Source organism: Macrosteles quadrilineatus, unplaced genomic scaffold, assembly GCF_028750875.1.
Source record: "Macrosteles quadrilineatus isolate MER2022 unplaced genomic scaffold, UCM_ALF_1.0 Scaffold_3__2_contigs__length_128488019, whole genome shotgun sequence".
Classification (NCBI taxonomy): domain Eukaryota; kingdom Metazoa; phylum Arthropoda; class Insecta; order Hemiptera; family Cicadellidae; genus Macrosteles; species Macrosteles quadrilineatus.
The window spans coordinates 90,800,894-90,806,312 of NW_026542596.1; the positions used below are offsets into that span (position 1 = coordinate 90,800,894).

Consider the following 5,419-nt stretch of genomic DNA (forward strand, 5'->3'; position numbering starts at 1 on the left):
ATACAGATAATATATGTATTTTATATCAATAGAAAAATACGAAAAAAATTGTAGTGTTGTATTTATTTCCCTGCATTTTTTCAACATCCTGTGTAAAATGTATTTGTAACACATACTATACTATAATATTCATAGATGATGAACAAAATATTCTGCCGCGCGAGATACCCGAGTCTCTGCGTTTTCTTAGGTTCGACGATGTTCGCTGATGCATTATGGGAGCAAAACAGCGGGGGTCAGCATCCGATCCGATCCGCCACCGCCATATTGTTTGTCTAATGTCTTTGTCTCACAACTCACAACAAACGTTGTCCTTGTGGCTGTGTTTAGACTAGAGCATCTACTTCTGATTTTCAGTGTTACACGTGAAGAATTCGTTGTTTTGTTATTATTTACTTATTAAATAGGTCTATTAGTTACTTTTTACTTTATATTCTTTAAGATTTGCGTTACATCTTCGACTTTTTAACTTCAGTGGCGATTCGACCAACTTGAGTTAAGGTAAGTTACACAAATAATTATTATCGTTATTGTAAGTTATTAAGAGATTTAGCATATGTTTTGTTATGGTGGTAATCTAATTTAAATACTTTATAAGTGGAAATAGGTTACAATAGCCTTCCTAACCCCTTAAAAACTCTACGGATGGAGGCTCTTTAGGGAAAAATTAGGCTGTAGTTTACAAAACTAAGGAAGCCAACTTCAGGAGATAACCTAGACCTAATTCATTGCAATATGTCCTTGGTCTGAACTAATTTAGCTTGGAGACAAGCTAGGCCTAGGTCTACTTAACAAATACCGTACCGTAGCTAAACTTATGCCTAAGTTACTTAGAACCTGTCATAAGTTAGCCTAGGCCTAACTTACAGTTAAGACTAAAAATGATGTTAATTGGTAAGGTTATGTTAAAATTCAGGCCTAGTCTTGTAGGCAGATGAATATTTTAAGACCAGAAGGGGGTAACTTAACTTACAGTTCCGAAGAGCACCTGTGATCTGTGAACAGATGTATGACTTAATGATAAATATCTTTGGTAAGTTAAATTAAATGTTTATTCTTCTTCCCAATGTAAATATCAAATTGACCTATGATTTGTTTTGCCTACGTTTCTATCGATATTAACTAGCCTATAAGCATATTTAACCACAAACAAAATATAGCCTGAGACGGTAACTTACTAGCCAAATATAGCCTAACCTATTTAATGAAAAAGCAACAAAAGAAAACATAAAGTTAGCCTCTTAGGCCTATAACTTAATGTATAAGCTAACTGGGAAAATTAAAGTCAATGCAATATTAAAGTTAACTAGGCCTAAACTTAGGCCTAGGCCTATGTTAATATTTATAAAAATATTGATAAATTGTTATTGATCTGATAACTTAATAAGATCGCAGGTTCTCTGCGGAACTGTAACCCCAGAAGGCTGCAGCTTTATAATTAGGCCTACGTCCTTCCAAACTATCGAAAGGAAATGTCAAACAAATAACTTAAGGTGCCGCGTTTGCGATCAGTAGGTTATGGCTAGGTTAGGTTTAGCTACCGGTATGTTTTTTTTTTGTTTACGATTAACTTAGGTCTAACTTATGAAACAACATCGCAGCTACCTACGTTTAGTAATTTTTATCAAGGCTTGGCACATAATAGCCTAGGGTACGATTTATTTATAGATGGCACTTTGAAGGGTAACAACGCTATCAAAATGTATATCAAATATGCCTATGACATCACAGCTGTCTTTCTAAGATCTAGGGATGAAAGTTTTAACTTACCCAGTACCGCGGTTAAAAATGGGCCCTGGTCCAGGGGCGCAAGAGTTTTTTTTGTTTTGTTGGGTGCGCTAGTAACAGACACTAATTGGAAAATATCTGAAACCTCCTCACTTCGTCTTCCACTCATGACTCATCACTGCCACTGTTTGTATATTAGGCCTATCATTAACTATACTTAATCGTCTGTCTTTATTTGTAGGCTATTAATTTGTTATGTCCTTTTTTCATTATACTCAATGTCAGTTGCTTTTTTCAAATGGCGAGAAACTTATTACAGTATCAATTTGTTAGCAAGTAAAGATACTGGCCGTGTTTTTGCTTATGATTTTATTTAAGTTTGAAGGATGTTATTTTACGTTGTAATATCACACCCTTTTTCTGTGAAATGAGCAAAAAACCAAGTGGCAGTGATTTTAGAAAGAGGGCGACATAAAAGATTCGTAAGGTAAAAGTGTTACAAAAAGTTCCTAAAATAAGTAGCCTAGTTTTTACGGTCATTAAAATCATTTAGGCCTAAATGATGATGTGTACAGAAAGTGATGTAGGTAAATCTGAAAATGAACTTTGATGATGTTAAGTTATTGACGAGTTGGCCAAAAAAAAAATGTAGAAAAAACCAGCCATTTTACGTTATTGACTTTTTGGAGTTTTAAATGTTTGCAATTATAACTTATATAAATTAAAACTATGTTTTAATTCACACTTTTTTACAACTAAACCAATTTTACTTTTAAGAACGCACCATTGGAAATATAAGTGTGTACGGTATGTAAGTAACAGTTAAACTTTAATTGATGGTTTACGTTTTTAGTTACTAAGCGGGTAATTCAATTAACAATCAAAAGTAAACACAATGAGTCTTCTTATATTTGTTAGGCCTATATTGCAGATGCGCAAGCAACTCATAAAATGTCTATATTCATTTTATAATTCAAATCAATGTCGGCAGGGTGGGGGGGGGGCGCAACTATGACTTGGGCCCATAGCGTATCACATAACTGACCGCGGGCCTGAACTTACCCCCGAGTGTAGATATAACTGAACCTAAAAATACAGAGGAGTGTGACGGCTGGGACTGAACCTGCTAAGGGAAAAACTTACGAATTGAACTCACAGTCAACTTTGTATAAAATATAATTTGCCCGTTGATTTTCAGTGGCGTAACAGAAGGGCCCGCAATGCGGGGTGCCCGGGAGCTGGGGGGGGGGGGGCGGTGGGCAGAGAGACCCACTAATTTGTTTAGGGTACCACTCTTTTTATGATTAATCTGTTTGATCATTGTATCGGTGGTCCTAAAATAGCTCTGTGGGGAGGGGGAGGGCGATTCACTATGTTGAATCGGTGGTCTTAAATTAACTCATAAGAGGGGGGCCCAAAAAATAAGTTTACAGGGGGGCCCGTAAAGATTTGTTACGCCACTGTTGATTTTGTTGTGCTAAATAATGTATGGAATCTCGAACGTTTCTTTTTCTAAATGCTGGGCCCAAATACACTACTTTACTTCTTTGCATTTGCCCGATTATGAGCAACATGTAGGCTAGGCCTACACTAGTTTATTATAAATGAAGGTCCTATAATCAAAGCTTCTTACAAACAGATTAGTAAACTTAAACTTTTCTGCCATCCTTGTTGAAAATAATAACATACCGTACTTTTAAACAAAAAAGCTTTTTATAAGACACCAGACTTGTTAAACTAATATAATAGTAATAGAGGTTGAAGAGTTAAGCATTTTTATAATGTGTTTCAGGTCAGTTATCTTCGCACGGTTGGCGGGGCCAGTGTTGAGGACTCAACAAGACGGATCCTTGTAAGACTATTCAAAAATGAGCTTGCGAGAGAATTTAGTTGGGAAGGAAGAGGAGGAAAGAAGTGGAGTCTGCAGAACTCTGCATTGGTGCAGTTGATTTGCCGTAAGTTTTTAACATTTGGTTTATAATGTTACTTTTATTTATTCTTTCAATGATAGGCCTATATTTGACATTTATTTATTTTTCTATAAAGTCAACTCAACCAAAGTAAGTAATTTATTTTTTAACCCTGTTTTTACCATCATAGGTTTTATGATTTAACTAATAATTGGTATGTACATATACGTCATACAGTAGCCTACATTTACTTCATACCCCCACTTGAAAATGTCATTCTGGCGAAACATCTTGTTATTCTTTACATACATTTTTAGCAGTATGGCGTAAAGTTACGTAACAATTATTAGTCAATAAAAAGGTTCAGGGGCTAGATCAATGGATTTTAATTATATTAATTTATCATCTTATAATTAATTATCATAGGCTATATGATATTAATTTATGATGTTACACACATTTTTTGTCTGTAGAATGTACCGTACCTATCCTTTTTTTCTGCACTGTACTCTTTAAACCTCTTCAATACTTTGATTTCTTGATTGCAACTTGTTAGTTTAGCTAAAAAAAAAAAACGATTTTGCTTAACACGTTCAGTGCGGCAGGCATTCCAACAGGCGCTCGCCAATGGCGGCAATGCCCTGGCGCGGTGCCGTACCAACAGCAAACGCAATTGGCATTCAAATATTTCAATCTGACGAAAAACAAAAGAGCATGGGCGATTGTACTACGTTACCCCGAGATTGAACGTAGTTCCCTAAAACACCCAAAGGTAGCAGCACTGCCTGGATCAGTAGTCAGTGGCTTTGTAATATGGCTTGAAGAGAGAAAATCCCCAAAACCGGTACAAAAGCATTGTCAGACGGGATTTTACGGGAAATTTTAGTACCAACCTACACCAAAATGAAGCTTACATTCTAAGCTACGGGCTAGCAACGATTTTAACGTTCCCCGGCAATGGCTGAGCGCATACTGAACTAATGTAGAGGGGGTTGCGCAACTACATCAATTGATGTAGGCCGCTCATGTCGCGACTACATCAATTGATGTAGTCAGCACTAAACGTGTTAAAAAAATGTTAAAAATGAAAACATTAAAAATGAATTAATCTAAGTTTTGCCATCAAGAAAACAAAGGATTGATTACCAAAAGATATGTTGCTCTAAGCGTGAATCTTGTGCGTACCCTAATATTACCTTATACACAGGAATACAGACATTGACACAAGTGTGAATTTTGTTTCAGGTGTAGTTCGTCAACAACACCCGTCCTCATTCGATCTCACAACATTTGAGAAAAAACCAGCGAATGGTTACGCCAAGCAGGAACAAGGATTTATGTCAAAAATAAAAATTTAGGCCTACCGCAGATGATTAATTAAATAGTTTTTTCTTGACATTTCTTCATTGTTTCATTTATATGTTCCTTTAAAAAGTGTGTTAATAAACAATAGAAACAATTTTATAAAAACAACTTTTATACTTGAATGTATTAGGGTACTTGTGATTACATCTGAACAAATATTTTTACTCATTTTTTTATTTTTGTGCATTTATTTTTTGTTTTTTTTACTGTGCAAGTATTTTTTGTGCACAATTTAGAATAGGTCTAAAAAGTTACTACAAAATCTATTATTATTTGTTGAGCCTAGCCTTCTTGTTTTCTCACATTAAATAAACAACAGGGAAAATGGAAAACTAAAAAAACAACATTTTCATGTAAGAATAAGATTCAGTTAAAAAAACTAGAAATTATTCATCAGTTGTGAGAAGTGAGTTAGT

At 35.1% G+C, this 5,419-nt stretch overlaps 1 long non-coding RNA gene across 1 annotated transcript; it reads left to right on the forward strand.

Annotated features, from left to right (window-relative positions):
* The first annotated feature begins 263 nt into the window (after positions 1 to 263).
* On the forward strand, positions 264 to 5,036 carry LOC128990822 (uncharacterized). The gene is made up of 3 exons (XR_008490566.1): positions 264 to 501; positions 3,521 to 3,683; positions 4,884 to 5,036. It is a non-coding gene; the product is annotated as an uncharacterized LOC128990822 (long non-coding RNA).
* Positions 5,037 to 5,419: the final 383 nt, after the last annotated feature.